Raw genomic sequence first — 21,490 nt, 5'->3', positions numbered from 1 at the left:
TGTAGATTGTTCATTGGTAGTTTTAGCATTTTATCGTTTGATTCTCAACTAAATATTTGCGGATTTTTGAAAATGTTATTGTGGTCTGAATAAAAAAGTGCCTTCTTTTAAAATAGATCTTCTATATAGTCTAACACATGAAAATCTGTTTAAAGACCTTGTAGATTGTAGTTGAGAGACTTCTTTAGAATATTCAAAGGTATCAAGCCTAAACATATCTCCCAAACAAAGGAATTCATGTAAAGATCAGAATGTCCTTATAAATGACCCTTGCTTTTCAGTAACTTTCTCAAAAGTGTAAGTCTCATTTTGTTCTGCCCAATCCTCCATTACTGGGTTAATACCTATAAAGCTTAGCCCAGAATACTTTCGATTTACAATTGAAGACCCTACGATTTTATGAATCAGGCACAAATGCTGGTTGGTGTTTCGGGGTTGGTTCAAATTGGTTTAATTTTAATTAAGAATACTGTTTTCAACCTTCAGCCAACAAAATATTTTATCATTGATATTCAAAGCATGCTTCCCTTGGGGAAGTTAGGGATGAGAAACAGCTGTAGTTCCTCCAAATTACATGAAGTCCACTTACCTTTCCTCTGTTTGTCTGTTTCCTATTCAGTGTCACTCTCACTATCCTTGATGAATATTTTTTGAATACCCAAAGAATAATAGTGCTATTGTAAGCTCATCACATGCTGTTGTGGAAAAGCACCTTTCTTTATTCTTGCTTAACAGATAAAAAGCACAAAGAACTTAGCAGACTAGGTCAAGTTCACGAAAAAAGAGTGTTTGGTGCAGTTGGGCAAAATATATTCTCAAAACAAGTATCTGAAAATGGAAACTTTCCTATTGGAAGAAATGGCAAAGCAAAATCAAGCCTGTGGGTCTCCCTTGATCTTGCCCCTTTCTGTCTTAGACAGCAGAGGGCAGCAGCATGAGATACAAATACTCATGGAGCCTTGAGCTTTTGCTAGCTCTTCCCTTCACTGAGCTCTGCTGTACATCACAGGCATTCCTGCCCTGGTTGGAAAGCAGATTTTTGAGACTCTGAGGATTAAGGCATTGAACAAAAACCACAATAGAGATTGGTGATTGTTAAAAGTTACAGTGTCTGATCTTACATTTAACACATATTATCCTGGTCTCTTGCTTTTAGTTCTAGAGAATTTTTGAGAGAATATTTAAGACTATTAGTCATAGAATAAACCTTGTAGTTGCAGGATGGTTATATGGTTGTGTTACAGGTAGTAGCAGGGTGAGCCAATGTACAGGAAGTGCTGGGCCAATAATGAGGATGTAGTAAATGTAAATGAATGATTGCCGTCATCCCTTCAAGAAAACAACTTGTTTCCATAGCTTATCAGCAAATTCACAGACTTGCTGCTTTGTGTTTAGCTAGTGTAAAACAGTACAGTTACTGCAAGAGCAAAGTGATTAAAGCATCCCAAGACCTTTGCTGTAGCTATGCCACTTTAATATTAATAAGTGTTCAGAGAGACCAGTCTCTTTAAAGCCTTTTCTCATTCCTGGAGCAGAGTTTTTGTTTCCATTTGTGTTGCCATAGAACTCTTATCATACTCATCATAGTACTTTTGCACGCTGTAGGTAACAACCCACTCCATTGTAAAATGTTGTGACCAGCATTTTATTAAAAGAGAAAAGATAGCAAATAGGGTAGATTAGAAAATACCATGTGTCATACACAGGAAGAATTGTTTCATAAAACTTACATTTATACGCACAGGGTTGTAATGTATATTTCTTATTGCAGGTATGGCGGAAAGTATCTTTGAAAAATAGTTCATTGTAGCGTGAACCACATCATCACACAGTTACCGGTTTATACATCTGTCCCCTCTACTAGACTACACACCTCTTAAAAGAAGGAATCACATTTGCTTTCTCTCTTAATTCCTAATACCCAGGGCAAATCTGACTAACCCATGCTAGGTGTTTAGTAAATGTTTATGGAATGAATGGATGAAAGAAATGAAAACCACTTATTTCTTTGAGTATCATATTTATTTTTCATAAATTAGAATGTTACCCACCAGATCTCATAGTATTATTATGAAAATCAGTTGCGATAATGGATATGAAGGTGCTTTATGTAAGTATTATGTACAAAATAAGGATAATTCTCTGGCATAAATTTTGTTGTTAGGCGAGTTAGCCTCAGGAGCTCTTGAAATCTTAACTCAGTGTTCTAAAGATCACGTATTTATTATAATTCTATTAATAGTACTGTGACGTATCTTTTTAGGTATAGAGTTAGGAGACAATCTTGAGAAATAATAGGCACAGGCCTTTTTAAAACTTTATTTGTAACACTTCAACATAACAAAGTAGATATAGGGAAGGGAAATTTTTTCCTTCTAGGTTCTTTTGGTTGATCTATTAGTTAAATTGACATAGGACAGATTAACAGGAGAAAAACAAAATCTAATTTTGTATGTACAGGAGCCCCACAAGACATGAGAGACCCAAATACAGGCAGGCAATCGAGGCTTATATGCCGTCCTGAGCTAAGGACAAGGCGGTAGGAGTCTCGGGCTTCAGAGGCAAGGAATACAGTTCACAGGTAGATGGGAAGAGCAATTGTTTGATAAACACATGTTTGTCATGCCAGGTAGAGAGACAAGGGGACACCGTCCCAAGAGGAATAGGCCCTGCCAGCTTCCCACAGCTTACTGCATCCATCTCACTTGCTCTTTGTAGTTATCTCTGATTACAGCAGTTCTTCCTGGACCAGGCCCTCTTTCTGAATTCTTAGAGCTAAGTAAGGGGGAGGTAAAAAGCTCTTTCTGAGTCTTTTGGGCCTTGGTTGTCTTCAGCTTGGAATAATCCACATGCCAAAGTGGCTCACTGTGAACCCTGCATAGGTGCAGTGGAAGATGGATTTCTGTGGTCTCATGCCCACCTTCACAAACAGCAGTTCACAGCCAATTCTGTTTCATTTACATCTTCCCCTACCTCCCCTTCCCATATTACCATGAAACAAAGATGTATGTCTTTCTCCTGCTCCTCCCTTTCCCCTCCTTTCTACCTTTGCAAATATGCAGAAATGTTCTTAACTTTCTTTTAAAATATAATCGTAAATACCAAGAAATGTAGATTGGTAGGTTAAGCAAAAGTAGTGTTGTACTGTTGTGTGAATGAGTTATTTTCTGACAGGAATTAGCAGGTAAACAAGCTCTTTTATTTCCCAAGATGTTCGTATGGTGGTGACCAACTGCATTGCAAAACGATCCCATTCCAGAGTTGTAGCTAGTTCTGGAGGCTTAGTTATGCAATTGCCAACTGTCATCTTCTACAAAGATGGGACCTTACAGAACACTGAAGAGTTTAAAGCATGATAAATCACTTTGAGCTTTTTGAATTTTTGTTTTCTATCATGTAATAGTCCTCAAACTTTTGACCTTCAAGTGGACAACAAAGAGCACCAACCCAGACTTTGGGAATACTGTAAAGCTATGATAAATTCTGTTCTACAGCCCAGTGTTGTAACATGTAAGCCAGAAGTCAGAACCCTCCTGTAAGAAAAGAGTTTTAAAAGCACAGTAAATTAGAATCACTTATGTTACTAATTTGTAGTGATCTTTTTGATTTTCATAATTTTGATTTAGGAGTTAATTTGAAACCCTAAGGACATTTAATTCCATCAGATTTTATGTAGATTTTTTCTTCCTTAAAGTCAAATATATGGATTTTTTTTTTTGCCTACTGCGATAACTGAATAGCCAGGAACTTTGTATGTCTTAGCTGTTTTAAGATTTTTAATGCATCCTTGAAAATTTTTTTAAGATCAGTATAAGTGTACTTTTATTTTAAAATATCTCAAGCCATGTTTGTACTAATACAAGGAGGTTGCTGATCCCAAGTTGTGGGAGTCACAGGTCAGGAGTACCAGAGATAGAGGAGGTGATACTCACATGGTAAGAGTGTCATGACTCCAAAAATGTTGTGGATTCCAGATCCAGGAAGGTTTCTGTCAGGGACCAGCCTGTCAGTCTCTTCTGCTGAAAACCTAGAAATCGTCATCTTTTCCTCTTTCATTCCCTACATCCAATAAATAGATCCTTATTATTTTTTTTAGAAAAATCTCTTGGATTTACCTTTCCCATTCCCATGTCCAGCACATCAGTTCTGTATCAACATACATCTGGGCTGTAATAGCAGTTGAGAAGAAATAAGCTAATAAATTTCAACCACCCCATTTCCTGTACATTTAATCCTTACAACTATCCTGAGAGGTGGGATAGTGATTTGCACTTTTCAGATTGTGAAGATGGGGCAAGCTCTTGCAAGTGTATTATATTGCTAAGGAATCTCCTTGATCTAAGTCTTTCTGTCCCCTGGAGTACATTCTGTACAAGAATACCAAGATAATCTCCCTAACATGTAACTTTTAATATGACAACTTACTAAATAAAACCTAAGATTACTGATCTAATACTTAACAAATTACCAGGAATTTTCCACGTTTGATCTCATTCTGCATAGACTACTTCATAAGGTTAAGATTATCTCACACTACCACCTTGCAAAGTAATCTCTAATGACTTCTGTGTCCCATCAAACCAGTTATAAACCCTTATATTGATGACATCCCACATTTTATGCTGTGGCTTTGTTATGTCCACGCGATCATTTCTTTCACTGTAAACTGGAGTTAGCTTCAGCCAGGTCAACTTGCTTATGGTCCCCTTTGGGCACCATTCTCATTTCTCCCTAATGTTTGCTCAAAACACAGCTCTTGTGCCCTTCATCAACTTTCCCCCCACCCCCTTCTCCAATTCAAACTCTACCAGTCCTACTGGGCCCATTTCAGATCCTACCTTTTTGAAGGAGCCTTCCCCAGTAGTTTTTGTCTTCCTGTCTGTTTATTCTTCTTGATTCCTTTGTCAGAGATGTTTGCCCTTGAATGTAATTTTAAAATTTCCCTCAACAATAAAAACAATATGCTCTGTGTAAAAGTATTATATAGGATATTTGAAAGTGAAAAGATAGTTCCTGGCTTCCCATTCTCAGTCCATAGGAGTAACTACTGTTATGCATGTACACACACACACACACACACACACACACACACACTGACACACCTGGGAGATAGACTAGGTATATTTTTTGACACACCATCCTACAACTTTCTTTTTTTCACCTGACAATATATCTTAGAAATCTCTCCATGTCAGTGAATATAAATGATTTCATTTAAACATATATCTTTATTGCCTTAAAATTGTTCCATTTCAAATTGTTTTATGCATATACATCTTCCTTCAAAAAAAGAAAATGGAAACTCTTCAAGGGATGGAGGAATTACATATTCATTCTCATTTCCGTTCCTTTACTCTTTACTTTTAGTGCATTTGTTGCATATTTCACTATTTGTGCTGTAAGAAGTTAGAGATGTTTGCTTCTCATAAACCCCAGGGAGTTAGGATCTAGTTGTTAAGGATTTATATTTACACATAATACCATAACACAAGGAAGAAATTGAGAAGTGACACAGATTTCTGTTACTGAAAATCTGGCCAGGTAGGTTATTTGAATAATCCTCTTGGTGAAAATAATGGAGAATGTTGAATATGTATAAGAAAACTTCCTCAGAGCAGCAAAGGGCTGAAAAAATCTAAGGAATTCTAAGGAAAAATGAGAGTTCAGAGAAGCTTAGAGATTTAAAGCTGTTTTTGCTCTAAGAACATTTGAAATTTGAACTTTACCTGCCTCATAGGTGGACAGGTTCTACAGACTCAAAGATAGGAAATGATTAACATCAAATTCAACATAATGATATTTTGGGGAGCTGGGCAGGTGGATGCAGGGAGTTTCTGGGGTACTCAAATTTTCTATTTATTGACCTGGTAAGAGTCTCCAGGGTAATTTATTTTCTCAACTCAGCATATTTATTTTGTGCACTTTTCTGTATTCATGTTATAATTTATAACAAAGAATTAAATGTAGAAGAAAATATAGTGTGGTCCATATGTATATGTATTATGTAAATGGATGTATACATGTGTGTATTACATGAATGGTATTTGTAATATATACATTTTACACCTTGATAATAATACATAATTTATGTTTTTATGCCCATCTGAGTGTGTGTATGTTGGAGTTGCAAATGATATTTTGTATATACGTGTGTTCCACATACATAGAAAAATATCCAGAAGAGCATTCACCAAATTACTGAGGGCAACCTTGAGAGGTAGAAACAGGGGTCGGAAGTAACAAGGAAGGAACTTACGGTTTGTATGTTGTCATTAAATGAAATAATAATCATTATTATTATTCAGTTTCTTTTTTAAATCAGACTTTAAAAAAGATACGGCCTCTGTCTCTGCCCAAAGATATAAAAGCACTCCCCTGTTATGCTTTATACCACTTGGCATAGTACCTTTTTTTTAAAAACATGTCTTATTCCTTTGCCAAGCTGTAAGCTCTCGGCAGCAACATGGCAATGTCATGTTTTTCTTTGTATTTCTTGGATCTAATAAATCCTGGTTGTTAGTAGAGGGTCTGTACATATAGCAAAATATGAATGAATGAATGTACCTTATGAAGAGCAAAGGGCAGTAGGCATCTGAGAAATATAACATTTTCTTAGAGGCTCTTACTACACTTTACATATTAGTTTGTACCTGGTACAGCAGTCCGCATAAGTTGGCACAGTGAATACAGGTTGATTTGAATTTATTTGACACTTTGTGGAACCGGTAGGCAAATGTGGAGTCCACCATGTGGCGCCCCTCTTGATCCAGAAAGCAGGACAATGGAAATACTCTCTGAAAATTAAACTAAGAAATGAACACCTAGTAGATTGAAGATAATATGATCTTAAGAATCATAAAGACTTCTTGGGCAGTAAAAATCTGACTGTAACCTTATTGAGGGTATCAACATCTTAATAACACACAAACATATACAATCTTCATCAGAAGACCATTTTCTCTGTCTCCACTATGGAGGAAATGAAAGCTATCAATGTAATTGTTATGATACCTGACACAGCACTGTCTGACCAATAGCACCTGCCAGGTTGAGGCAAGCATCCAGCCTCCCTGGAAGGTCAATCATTGTGTTATAAGGAGCTTCAGAGCTTCATGCCCTTTTGCAGTAGAATCCTGCATAATTAATTCCACTTACGCTGCTTCCATACACACCACGCTTCCCTCTGGTAACTTGCTTTCCCAAAGAGATCATTCACTATCAGGCTGACACAGACCTTAAATATGTCTGATTCTTCTGTTGTTTACTGTAAATAATAAAGTCGCCTTCTTTTTTTATACATTAGTGTCTTGTGAGTTTTGCTAGCATGAGTGTATTCCTGTGTCCAGTCAGTGCAATCAGGTATCAGTCTGCAAGGCTCATCAAGGTAAATACCACCTTGAGGGCATCTGTTGGAGTGGACTGCTGGATTTCCCAGGTGATGCCCATCTGTATTGTCATGTTCCATGTTTGCTTTTCATTCCACACTTCACCAAAATAATTCTTCCCAAAAGGACTATAGTAAGGACATCTTAACAATGTGTACATTTCAGCTAGAGAGTGCCAAATAATATTATCTCAGTGACAGCAGGCCCTTTTTTTCTGGATGTGTATTTGTTTGGTTTTGCACACTTCATACCAGTATGGATGAATGGAATATATATTGTAGATGCCACATGATATGATCTCCAACAGCTCATTTCTAGTTCTGGCTTCACAGCCTCTTTTGGCTTCACTTCTGGCTCTCATCTCATTGTCAACATTGATCCTGGCATCATACTTCCTAACCTGGATCTCTTGCAGCAGTGAAATCTAAAGAAGATGGAGGACACAATGAGTTCGCCAAGATTAAAGATAACGATGGAAGTAGAGTAGGCAATGAGCGAGGTTGTAGAATATTTTTTTCTATTCTCATCTTCTTCTCTTTCCTCAAAAGGATCCCAGTAACATTTGAAGGGGTTTCAGGTCCCACACCCTGCTGTGGAAAAAAGTGAAGCCCAAGTTCTCAGTGACCTGTTCAGCTTATCTGTGAAAAGAATGGAACTTAAACCAGATTTCAATAAATCTTCAACAGCAATTTCTTGCCAAAAGGGTATCAGACTAAATAAACAGGGCAAAAACCATTGCAACTCTTAAGTGAATCCTGGAATTTGTTTTAAGTGGATATTGCCCCAAATATTACACTATTAGGTGGGACTTGCTGAGCAGTAGTTTTTCCCCTTTCTCTCCTATTCCTCCCTTTGCACCCTAACTTCCAGCTAGAATAACTGGTCACTAAATTTCACCATAAATTTATCAGGCATTTACCCAGAGGAATCTTCAGTTGTCACTATGATTTAAAATACCGTATTTGTTATTAGTAGATTAGGACTTCACAAAAATTTCAGATAGTATAGGTAAATATAGAATCTTGAAAAGACTTTTTTTTTACAAAATATTGTTTTAACAATCACAGTTTTGTCCCTTTCCACAATTAGAGTTTTGCAGCAAAAGTAGACTCTGTTGGATTATTAGTATGTCTGATCAATTCATGCGGCTCCTATCCCTGTACATCACAGCAGAGCTGTTCTTGTGTGTTGATGTTAAATGATATGAAACTGAATTGCTAAACAGGTAGTTATGGACTATTCTTGAGGATTTAGCTGCAGATTAACCAGTCAGTTAATTGTCCAGGCATTTTGACCAAATGAAAACCATCCTCAGGCTTTCATTTTCTTTGGATGAAAGATGATGCTAATGACGAAAGCGTCCAGTTTTCATTCCCACCTAAGTAATGTTTGTTTCACAGCCAGAGACGTCTTAGATGTAAGATCAGTAGCTATCCTTGGACTGTGCAATAATGGAAGTTAGGCTGGGTGGCTTTAAAACAAAAATAATCCAGCCTGTCACCATTTCTGAAGTATTTTTCCTACTTTAGTAGATTAGTAACAACATCTTATGATATAAAAGTTAGCATTTGCTAAAGCAAACTGGGCAGTATAATATGTTACGTGCTGATATGAGAAGTTACCCCCCAAAAAGATCATATTCCCTTTCTTTATTAAGTGTTTAATTGATGGAGAGAGGATGAACTAGCCAACATTTATTAAAAACACCTAGAACTCTGAAAACTACGTGTATTTTTCAGAACTTACAAAGATGTTCTTGTTTACTGAAGTGCATCCTATATTGTCAACAATTTTTGCACACAGGCACATACATAAACTGTTCAATGAATAAAGACAAAGTAGGAGAGTGAGCTAGAGAAAGATGGTCACCTGAGAAGTAGGGAGTGTTTGACCTCCTTTCCCTTTCCTCTTCTCATGGGCCCAGGCCACTGCCTTCTGTTTCCTTTCTCTCTTTCCTTCTGTTGAAGATCAGAGTCTAGAAAGGGATTCACTGGACAGAATTGAAAAGACAGCTGGACTGGTGGACCAGACTGTCCTGAAGTTGGGCAGCATGTGGCAAGCTGAAGTTTGCAATTTTCAGAATTACACAGGTATCTTCAGACACTGACGTCCTCCATACTGCAGCCAACCTTTCGCACACCGGCTGCCTAAGGGCCATATATAAAACAGCAGAGTGGAGAGAAGTTCCTTTTCTCTCTCTGTTCTGCCTTTCTCAGTTCTTTTTCTGGCATCCTCTGTTTTTCTTCATTCTTCCTGCAGCCCTCTAGCTCTTCTGATTCTTGTCCCTTTTCAACAAAACGTTTACCATAGGCTTGATATCATTAAGTCAGTCCATGTTTGTATCTGTGTGTGTCTATGTGCTCTGTGTATGTATCTACAATTTGTTTTTGTTAATTTGCAATACACTTCAAAATACTCCTTTCTAACCAAATAAGCCCCTACAGTAATATTTCTTAAACTGTTAGGATTATTGACTCCTTAGGAAATCTGCAAATTACCCTAAAATTTTTTATATACACATAAAATGTTGGGTACAATTTCATGGTGTTCATGCACTCTTAGTAACTATTCATGGATCCCAGCTGGGTCCAGAATCTCTGTCCCATAATGGAATTCTAAAGTTACCTTCTTTCATGGTCACTGGTGATATTTGAAAATGTATTCACTCATCAGATACTCATCAGATGCCTGCTCTGTGCCAAGACCTGTGCAAGGCACTGAGATACATGGCAAAGGACAATGACCACCCACCAAAATTTACACCATGGGTGAGGAGAGACAAACAGGCAATTATAATACAGAATAGATGCAATAAGGGGAAGTACAGGATACTGTGGGTAGCATGTAAGATGAGGGTTTAACTCAACTTTGGGGCATCACAAAATTTTTCCATTGGCACCTGAGTTCTCCCAAGTAGAAGGGATGTTGTGTACAAAGTCAAGAGAGTTAGAGACTTGTTTGTCACGTTGAGAAATTGGGATTTGATTTTAAAGGGCCTTAGATTGAGGGAGATAAGAACTGGTCTGCGACTGATAAAAGATAATGCTAACTGTAACATGGAGAATGAGTTGGCAGAGGCAGGACTGGAGGCTTGGAGACTTTGGTGGTAAGCCAGGTGGGCAGTAATAGTGATTTTAACTGAAGTGTACTGATAGTGTGGATAAAAAGAAGCGGATGAGTTGAAAGGATGTGAACTAGAAACCACAGAATTTAGTGATTGAATTCATACCTATGACAAGTATTTGTTGGGCTGCTATATGTTAGACTCTCTGTTAGATATGGTGGTGAACTAGAGAGATACCATTCTTGAGTCTAACAGTGATGACTCCCAGGCTTCTGGAGTGGACAGCTCATTGGATGATGGGACAGGCACATGTTCCTGGACAGAAGGGCTTCTTCAAGCTATAAATGCGCCTCCTGAGATTTCAGGATATCCCTGTAACTGAGAATCACTGTGTCTAATGAGAGATGTTAGTAATGGGAGAATGTTTATGTATAAGCAATATTTGGGGAGGGGCTTGAGACCCTCTTATATAGATGACATTTGGAGCCAGGAAGTGGATGAAATCTTACCAGGAAGAGTATAGAGAATGAGAGGAGAGGAAGGCTGGGGCTTGGTCCTGGTAAAACCATGGAGAAAGTCGAGAAACCTGGTAAGAAAGTGAGGAGAGTATAAAGAAAGGTAAAGTATGTTCCAGGATGCAGCCAGTAGAACAGCAGGGAGGAGGAGCTGTAGGGCAACAACAGGTAGCTTCGGGATACACTGGATAGGTTTCAGGTTCAAAATAACCTGAGCTTACATATTAAACATCACATGACCTTAGCTAAAGGGAGTCATGAATCATCACATCAAAGGGCTTGGGTACCAGCAAAAAAATAATGAAGAAATTTTATGTTGTGTGAATTATATCTCAATAAAGCTCTTACTAAATAAAAATAATGAGGATGAAAATTCACTGTTATAAGTATTCTAACAAAATTGTTATACTTAAAAATGAATCAACTATCAGCATCCAGATATGTGGAGGTAGTGTAGGAGTAAAAGAGAAGATGTTATCCATAAAAGGACAATACATTTGTATCCAGTTACCTAGTAACACTGTATAGGAAAAGCAAAGGAGCATTGCCTTGGAAAGATTGAAAGGTTGAAAGGATGAAAGGGTGAAAGCATCACCTTCAAAAGGGTTGTCACTCAAATTGCACAGCCAGCCTTGGCATCTTTTCTTGAAAGGAGACCAAAAAGATCATCTTTGATACTGAAAACCCGCAGAATATCCCACTCATGTACGTGCTCTGAAAAAAATTATGTGAAGATATAGTAGAGACAAACAAATAATTAGAATAGAGAACTCAATAGGGGGAAGAAATTAGAGTATTTTCAAGTGGTATGGAATTAATTGTGATTAACAGTATAGAAGTAAACCATAATACTATTGATAATCATTCTTCATAAAAAGAATAATATAATTGACCAATAATAACAGGGATCTGGGATTCTAAAGTATTTCAGTAATTTGGCAGACGGAAGAGGGAAGGTTGCAAAGAGACTCAAAAAATGCTGTTTTATTATTGGCTTCAAGAAAGAAAGGCAGGGTAAGGGAAGGTTAAAAATAAGCAGAACTAGAGTAGAAATAAAACGAGTAGCTTCCTAATAAATTGGCTAAAAGCTGGGGGGAGGGATCTTCTTAATCAGTATGGCTCAGGGAGAAGGGGAAAGGCGAAAACATTTTGGAAGCATAAAAAAAATAGAATGTAGTTTAACATTAAAACTGAACATATTCATTACCACAGTGACTCCCCGATTCTGTTAGAAGACAAGGATTTAAGCTGATTTTTAAAATCCAATCATAACATGACCCAGAAGCAAATATTTTTTAAAAAAAGAAACGTATGACCATAGATGCAGAGAACTTATTTTAAATTACAAAATTTTTAATACTGTTTTAAAAATAAAAAAGGAATTTTAACCCTATGACAGTAAATTCAATCTACAAAATGAATAAGCAAAAACAAATTATTTAAAATAACCAAAATTGACTCAATACAGCAAAAACTATGAATGATATTGACAAAAGTCAGATTGAAAGAAAGATTCCTTCCTCCTCAGAAGTGCAAATTCTAGATATATTTATCATATTCTGTCAAAGCCTAAAGGAACAGGTATTTCCTGTGCTATCTAATTTATTTGAAAGCATGGTAAAATATGGAAAATTTCTCACGTTATTTTATGGACCTAGGATGGCTGTGGCCAAATTCTACTTTGTTTTGTTCATAAAAATTAAGAACGCCTTCACTTAAAGCTACCTATACAAAATCTTAAGTCAAATATTAGCAAAGGAAATATAGCAGCATATTGAAAGAATCATAAATATGATCAGTTCAGATTTGTTTCAATAATGTAGCATCTGTTTATCTTTAGAAAATCAGTAATAACAGTAATCACATTCAGAGATTGGGAGAGGAAAGCCTTTTTCAGCCATTCATTCCTAAAAAGCCCAGTAGTAGTACTCTGTCTGGTGACCAGTGGTGAACCAAAGTAACTGAGTCTCTTTCTTTGTGAAACTTAAGTTTCAGTGGGAGAACAGTAATAAGTAAATAGACAACTATTGTAATAAGCACATATAAGATTTTGGCATGTGATAGATTTTCAAGTTAATGGAGAAGTTGGCTCATTCAAGAAAAATTTTGGAACCATTGGCTAACATTTTAATAACACTATTTAAATCCAAAATTTATACTTCACATTAAAATACATTCCAGATGAATTAAAGAGTTTAATGTTAAAAATTGAAACCAAACTACAGGAAGAAATAAACAGTGACTATGCATATTATTTTATATTCTGTTGGACCTTTTCAATCATGTCAGAAGGAAAAGTGCTTGGAAAGATTTCCAAACTGAAGGATTATGTTGTATCGTTACTGAGACAATCAATAAGCACAAAGGCAACTGCTTCAAACTTGCAAACATTCAGCAAAGCATAACATTAATATTAAATATTTTTAGGTCTGTCTAAGTGTGCACTTCTAAGCTATGCCTAGATATCTCTCTGAATCCAGTAAACTAATTTATTTATTTATTTATTTATTTTTAGTCAAAATTTCACCTTTTAGAATTAGGCTTGTAACCTGATCCTTACTGGTGTCAAATTATTTCATTTCTTTTGACTTTAATAGTCATATTTAATAATTCAAACACGGATACTTCTATTGCTCACATGTGTTTCAATCAGACATATTTAAAGATGTCTAATAACTAAGGTCTTATGCATTCCTTCATATTCTATTTAATGGCTAGATGCATGTCGGTGCATAGTATTTGAGTCATTGGTGTGCCACAAAACATTTTAACCAAGACATATAGGGTGTCATCAAATAATTGAATTACAATAATAGCTGTAATGGGACCGAATTTGCAAAAGTAAATAGTGTCCCCCTTTAAAAGAGAAAATTAACAGCTCTCCTCAATCAGATTCTTAAGCTCAATTAGCTCTGACTTGCTAGAAGAAACTGAGCAAGTGAATAGCATGTGTTTTCCATATTCAGCAAAATCTAAATCATTGCTATTTTATATAGCTGACCCATATAGTTTATTTTTTCTATGTACCTCAGTTTTTTTTTGCTTTGTTTTGTTGTTTCTAAAATGGACTAAAAAATTTGATTAGCTCATAAATCCCTCCCATTTCTAAAATGCTATGAGACTTTAAGCCTAATATCCTTTGAGCCTTAATCCTCTTACTTATTGATGTGGCTGAGTTGTTTAGAATGGACCTCCTTGGTGCAATTGACTGATTAAGACTGTGAAGTTCTATGTAGGCAAATTGGTCCAGGAATGAATCCATTCATTCAGCAGACACATGCCATGTCTGTGAGTCCTAAAAGAGCCCATAGTCCAGTAAAGGAGTGTGGTAGTTTTAAAACATGCCCCCCCAAATTCTTTGACACTCCCCCCATCAAAAGATGGGGCTATGCCCTCTCCCCTTGAATCTGGGCTTTGTGCCTGTCTGACAATAGAGTGTGACAGAAATCTATTCATTTTCTATTCAGAAATTATACCCAATTTAAGAGACTAACAGGATCCATTTCCTGTTTCTTGGGTCACTCACTCTTGAAACCCAGCCACCATTCTGTGAAGAAGCCCAAATTGCCCTGTGGAAAGGCCCAGGTGGAAAGTAACTAATAGCCAGCACCCGCTTGTTAGCCCTTGGGATGAGCCATCTTGGAAGCAGATCCTCCAGCTCTGGGAGAGCTGCCCTGGCTGATACTGCATGGAGCAGAGACAAGCCGTTCTCACTGAACCCTGCCCAAATTGATGGTTCCTGAGCAAAATAAGTGACTCTTGTTTTAAGCTATCAAGTTTTGTTGCCAAAACAAGGAGATAGACACATAAACAAACCATTTTGAAGCAATGTAGAATTATGATGGCAGCGATATGTACTGGTATCACAGGAACACAGGCGAGAAACCTATTCCTTTTGGCATCAAGGAAGACATCCTCAATATGACAAGTGAACTGAATCTTGAATGAAAGAGGGTTAGCCAGGTAGGGGGAGAAAGAATGGGGATGTTCTGGGCAGAAGGGACAGCAGTGTGACCTGAAGTAAAGTCAGGAAGTAGCATGATGTGCATGAGGAATTAGGAGCCCTTAGGTGTTTCTGAGCATAAAGCTGGAGATAGGAGTAGTGATGGATGTAGCCAGAGAGACTGGCAAAGTTCGAATCACGGAGGTTCTTATATGCCAAGTAAAGGTATGTTGCATACAGGTCATTTAGTGTTTTTGTTATTATAGGTAGCATTGGATGGAGCAATCCAATTGTATTTGAGTTTTAGACAGATCCTTCAGTTGACTGTGGGGAAAGTGGACTTGAAGGTATTAAAGCTTGAACCAGGAAGACCAGTTAGGTGGCCATTGCAGTAGTTCAGGCAAGGACAATAAGGACCTAAATTAGCACTGTGATGATGGGGAGGGGCTAGAGAAAATAGATTCAAGAAATATTTAGGGGGTGAAAAAGCATTTAGAAGTTAAAAAGGGCAATACTTAGTTACTGATTGTGGGGAGAAAGGGCAAAGTGGAGGAAGACTGTTAGATTTCTAAGTTAGGTAGCTAGACACCAATACCAGTAGAAACGAGCTAAGGAGAATATAAGGAAGGGTATGCAAGTCAGACTTCTGGGAGATTTAAGCTGCAAATAAAGATTTGGCAGTCATTGTCACAAAGAGAATAGTTAAAATTACTAATGGGTAAGCTTCCTAGGACAAGAATGCTCAGTAATAAAGATAAGAGGACTGAGGATGAACCCTGGGAGTACCCTGATATTTAAAAGGTGCTCAAAGAAGAGTGAGCCCATAAAAGAAATGGAGAAGAATGATCCCAGAAGTTCCAGGAGAACCAAGTCGTTGTCCCACAAACAAAATAGTAGTTTCAAGTAGGGGCTAATCTTTGGTATCAGATGCAAACAACCAGTTAAGTAAGATAGGGCTAGATGAGAAGTCAATGATGACTTTAGGCAGGCCGGGCAAAGCCAGGTATCAATAAGTAAGTGAATGAAAAGTAAGAAAATAGACAGAGTTGATACAAGCAAGGGAGTGGAGAATAGCTGGAGAAGAACACAAGGATGAGATGGTTTGGTGGTGGTGGCGGTGCTGTTGGTTTTGGGGGATAGAAAATAAGTAAATGCTTTACTAACCAGAGCAGCCAGTAAAATGAAAGAGGTTGAAGAGAGAAGAATAAGAAGGTAAGATTCATGCAGTAGCTGCCAGTTAGAGAGAGCAGGGCATAGGGTCAAGGGCAGTCCTTTGAGACTGAAGGAATGCAACAAGGGTAGGTGTAGATGTACATAATTTTATAGGACTAGGGCAGGAAGTTGAAGATCATAGTTGATGGACTTTCTTTTCTGTGAAAAAAAAGATAAATTTGTGCACTGAAAGAAGAAAGCAAAGCAGGGATTAATAGCTGTATTGAAGAGAGTGGTGAGTTTTAGAAAAATCTGAGAAATGGAAATAAGGACTGGCTTGTAATAGACAAAAGGACCACTAGGTGAGCCTAAAAGCCCAGTTGGTGTTGAAAACTAGTTTTGTGCTAGTGACTATCAGCATGATTATATGATTTTATCCAAGGGAGTACCACCACTCACCCCACTCATCTCCCTTTTTTCCTGGCCCTGTTGGCCTAGAAAGTGGGAAAAACAGGTAACCTCCAGAGAGAAGGAAGCAGAGCCTCCAGGAAGAACAAAGTTTTGTTTAAGGTAAGGAGATAGGACATTCTGTGTAAAATTGGGGAATTACTTGTTTTGCTTTATATAAATGACATGAGGGCCATTTATACCTCATTGACCAGCCATTGGATTCCAGGCACCCCAGGAAGGAACATGATCTTGGACAAGGCAGCTTTCTTTAACTAAAGCAGACCCCCCGAGGGGCTGAGAGCAGCAGACTTTGTGCCTGCAGCACTACCAGCTGTTCCATTCTTGAGGAACATCTGTAAGGCACCTCACAGTGTCCACCATGGCAGACTTTGGAGTTATCTAGACATTGGTTTAAATCCTGGCCCTGCCACTCCCAGCCAGTCAGCTGGTTATGTTAGGCAGATCCTCCATAAGGCTCCTTTATTTAATTAATTGATTGATTGATTAAGGTATCATTGATATACAATCTTATGAAGGTTTCACAGGAAAAACAATGTGGTTACTGCATTCACCATTATTATCGAGTCCCCACCCCATACCCCATTACAGTCACCGTCCATGAGTATAGTAAGATGCCACAGAGTCACTACCTGCCTTCTCTGTGCTGCACTGTTCTCCAGGTGACCCCAAACACACCATCTGCACTAATCATGATACCCCTCAATCCCATTCTCCCTCCCTCCCCACCTGCCCTCCCTCACTCCTCCCCTTTGGTAACCACTAGCCCCTTCTTGGAGTCTGTGAGTCTGCTTCTATTTCTTTCCTTCTGTTTTGCTTCGTTGTTTTACTCCACAAATGAGGGAAATCATTTGGTACCTGTCTTTTTGCTCTGCCTGACTTATTTCACCGAGCATAATATCCTCTAGATCCATCCATGTTGTTGCAAATGGTAGGATTTCTTTCTTCTTATGGCTGAATAGTATTCCATTGTGTATTTGTTCGGTAAGGCTTCTTTAACCTCAGGATCCTGTACTGTAAAATAGGAAAGATAATGTAAGAACTAATCAAGCCTTGGTTTCCTTCTTTGTGAAATAGAAAGAATAACTATACCATCCTTCTGGTTGTTAATAGGATCTGGTAAGATCATAAACTTCCCAGAGTACCTGTCACTTTTAGAAAATGAATTGTCATACCATATGTAAACTGTCTAGTTCAGTAGCAGATACAGAATATTTGCTCTGCAAGTTGCTCAATCAGTATTTCTTTTAAAAATGTTCTAGAAAGATTCTTTGACTTTTCTATGGGCCCAAAGGAGCATCAAAGCCAGAGCTGGAATGCATCCTAACTACACTACTCTCGGGTTTATCTTTCAAATCAAGGAATATGGGAGGAGATAGCTCTATGATGAGTCAGACTGTGGCGGAGGTAGTGGGCCCCCTGTCTGATAATGTCTGATTATCGGGAGAGTCTGATTCCTTAGGCTAAGTTACTGGTGTTAGTTCAATGTGAAAATGTGTTTTTTAAAATAGAACCAAAAGGAGAAAATTAGAGATGAAGTCATCTGAGTGGCAGTGCTCCACCAAAATAGCACGTAGCAAAAGGATGATTGCAGTTTGGGACAGGTTACTTTGATTTTTTGGGGCTAAATATATATTTTATATGCATATGTGACTGCACTTTTGTGCATCCCCACCCATCTGGATTGTTGTCTTGCTGACTCCCCCAGTTGGATGTTGAACCAGGGATCATTCATTCTTCCTCTCTGGGCTTGAGTTTGCTCTATAATGAGGATTTGGATCTAGGTGAGTCCCTTCCTATTCTTATTTATTCTTATTTTTATTTTTATTTTTCTTCCAATTTTATCATGGGTTAATTCTTTAAATCCCCAGTATCCTATAGCACAGATTTTAAGACAAACATGGCTCTGTTCTCTGTAGAGAAATTATCTTATTCCATGTATACAAAGAGGCACAATGTGTTGAGTGAAGCCTGCAGAGAAAAGAGTTGGATAGCTCTAGCAGAGAAAGCCTGATGTCTACACTTCAGTGAAGAAGGGGAGAAAAATCACTGTTTGGTGAGTCAATCAACATACTCAGTAGTCATCACAGAATCATGTCCTTACTTGCAGGACATGGAATTATCCAAATTTGTGGAATTACCTGTGGAATTATCCAAATGTGTTGTTTAACATTTATTGACAATAACTATTGTGCTGGATATTGTGCAGAGCAAGTTTATGCAAGCTGAACCCCAGCTTCATTCATTTATGGCGGGAATGGAAAAGTGGTGAAGTTCAGAAGATTGGAAATGCTAATAAACTTCTTCTTTTCAATCAGAAAACTGCACTTAAGTATTCAAATTCAATCACCATCCAGTATCATAAAGCCTTTATTGTTTAAGGAAGCATCTGATTTTTACTTTTTCAGTTTGGCTTCTGCACTCTGCTGTTACTCTTCTCATGTAATTGGGTTTATGATTTCAGTAGCTTTTGAAATACTGGCAGCTCAACTATCTTCAATAGAGACTCGTCTCAAGGCATTTTAATATAACTTTTAGTATCTTGAATCCTTGGAATTTAATCAGTATACTTACACTCTTAAAGTTTTTCTTGCCTGAACCATTATACTATTTCACAGAACAAATATTTAATCCTTAGGATTTTGTAACCTAGGGATTTAAAGATTAGCTTTGAAAATAGGTCAGGGAAAAACATCTCCTTTGGTTTAAAGCTAATCAGGTAAGGAAGTAAAAAGAGTAATTTAGAAGCCTTTGAAAAGCATTTGTGAAATCAGTTTCATGTCATTTTATGAAAGCTGCTGCCTGTAAAGCTACAGTGTGAGTCAAGCCTTCTTTCAGCGTTGCCACTACTTCATGCCTCCATTCATTACCATTCATCCATTCATTGTTCATTCGTTCATTCAAGTGTAGTTCTAGATGCTGGGGTAACAGAGATAAATAAGACAGTCCGAGCTTACCGTGTGCCAGGCATTTTGAAACTTGGGAACCCAATGCTTCTATCTCCACAGTCTGGTGTTATGGAATGAGCATTACGATGGGAGTCCAGCTGTTCTCCTAAACTCACTGGTTAGCTATGTGACTTTAGGTGAGACCTGTTTGGTGTCTGTTTTCTCATCCCTGAAATGGTATTGCTCACCCTATTTACTTCATAGCTTTGACGTAAGAATCAAATGAAATTGTGATTTTGAAAGAGCTTTGAAAAGTATTAGACATTGTATAAAGACAACTGGTAATCTTATGACTGTGGCAGTGTTTTGACCATTTTATTGCCTCTGTGAAAATGTTGAGGATGAGTACATTTTCATTGTTCTCTTGAACTAGAACTGTATGTATATGATCATCAGCCTTAACCATTTCTTCCATATGTGCAACTACCCTACTTCTGATCCGTCTGGGCACAGACTTCATTATGTGCTGGCTAGAGGAAGGATATCTACAGCTGACACAACTTATTTAGAAAATATTATTCAATTCATATCCTGCATTAAATCAAGTATTGATTAAGTGCCCAGGCTAAGAGGGCAGAGAGAGACATAAGTGATGAGATGATATTGGTCTTCAAGAAACGTAGACTTGTATTTGAAAATTCAAAGTAGCCCAAAATAAATGATTACCTTAGTTGCAGTTCCCCAAGAATCTGTACAGAGATGTCCGTTTGGCCCTATAATGATTGTAGGAGCCCTCTCTCTCAGATATTGGAGGGCCTATTTATCCCTTCTGGATCATGGAACAGATCATCTTATGAAGAAATTGAAAACTTGTAGCTTCATGTTTGATTTCCTGCTAGGTTTTTTAGGTCTACCATGCTGATGCTCTGGAATGAGATAAGAAGTCTGAGCTTTCCTAGAGCAAACCCAGTTTTGGACTAACCCAAGAATCCCTCTCAAATATGAGCTCTGCAGTACAGAGAAATGTTTGTGTTTTATTCACTGCTCTCTGCCCAGTGCCTAGAACAGTGCCTAACAAGTGTCACCCAATGAGAATGTTTTGAATGAATGAAAGCCTCCATCTACCATATATATATATAGTTCTTCTGATACTCTGATAGCCCAGATAGATAGCTTCTTGAAGACAGGGGCTATACTTTATCTCCAGATTTCCAGTGTCTGGCACATAATCAGTGGGCTGGATGTTTGTCAAATGAACATATGGACAAGCTAAACAGGGCTGGGATGGATGCCCCAAGACCAGAACTTCTCAGTCTTTCCCTAGAGTAAGCCCTAAAAACGAGAGGAACTCATTCCCAGTAAGTCTGAGGCATAGCCCAGTTTGGCCTGCTACAAATGTGAAATGTCACTGAAGTTTCTTTTTGAATCTTAGCTTTTCTGTTTATTTTAGGTTTACTATTCCATGTATGTTCCTCTCAAAAAGATGGATAGAATTAATGTGCCAGGAAGATGCCTTGTATATGTCCTCTGCTGGGTTCCATCTTTATCCATTGCACTCAGCAACACTTGTCTGTGCAACTTGGGGCCCAGGACAAAGCAGGCTGTTCTTGAAGGCATTTCGGAACCATGTAAGAGACTAAAGGGCCCAGAGAGAGCTGGCACAGAATAGGAGAGTGAAGTAGGACAACTGGCCAGAGTTGCTTTCTGGGAGTTGTGTTATGCCATCTTTCAGCCTCATTGACTATTCCAACTCTTCCTAAAATAATAATAATACTAAAAAAAAAGTCCTTACCTGTTCAGTACCTTAACATATGCAAGTATCTCATTTAATCTTCACAGCAACCCCATGAAAATGGTGTTTTTTGGTTTCCAATGTTACTGTTTGCACAAATGAGAAATCTCAGATCAGGAGCAGCCCTGGGACTAGGGTGAGGCACATGAGGCACTCACCCCAGGCACAAAATTAAAGGGAGTGCCAAAAAACAAAACAATAAAAATAAATAACATTTCATGCAATATTTAAAAAATTTAAATTCATGAAGGATCTGACAGGGCCAGGATTAAGATGAGGCAAG

The 21,490-nt window shown here is 37.9% G+C and overlaps 2 protein-coding genes across 4 annotated transcripts in view; both read left to right on the top strand.

Annotated features, from left to right (window-relative positions):
- PLXDC2 (plexin domain containing 2) overlaps positions 1 to 21,490 on the top strand; it is a 786,648-nt gene that overhangs the window by 699,871 nt on the left and 65,287 nt on the right. The gene's annotated exons all lie outside the window — the stretch shown is intronic.
- LOC140847791 (myosin-IIIa-like) overlaps positions 1 to 21,490 on the top strand; it is a 124,925-nt gene that overhangs the window by 82,419 nt on the left and 21,016 nt on the right. The gene's annotated exons all lie outside the window — the stretch shown is intronic.

The sequence above is a fragment of the Manis javanica genome, chromosome 2 (assembly GCF_040802235.1).
Source record: "Manis javanica isolate MJ-LG chromosome 2, MJ_LKY, whole genome shotgun sequence".
Classification (NCBI taxonomy): domain Eukaryota; kingdom Metazoa; phylum Chordata; class Mammalia; order Pholidota; family Manidae; genus Manis; species Manis javanica.
This window is presented reverse-complemented; position numbering and strand designations above follow the sequence as displayed.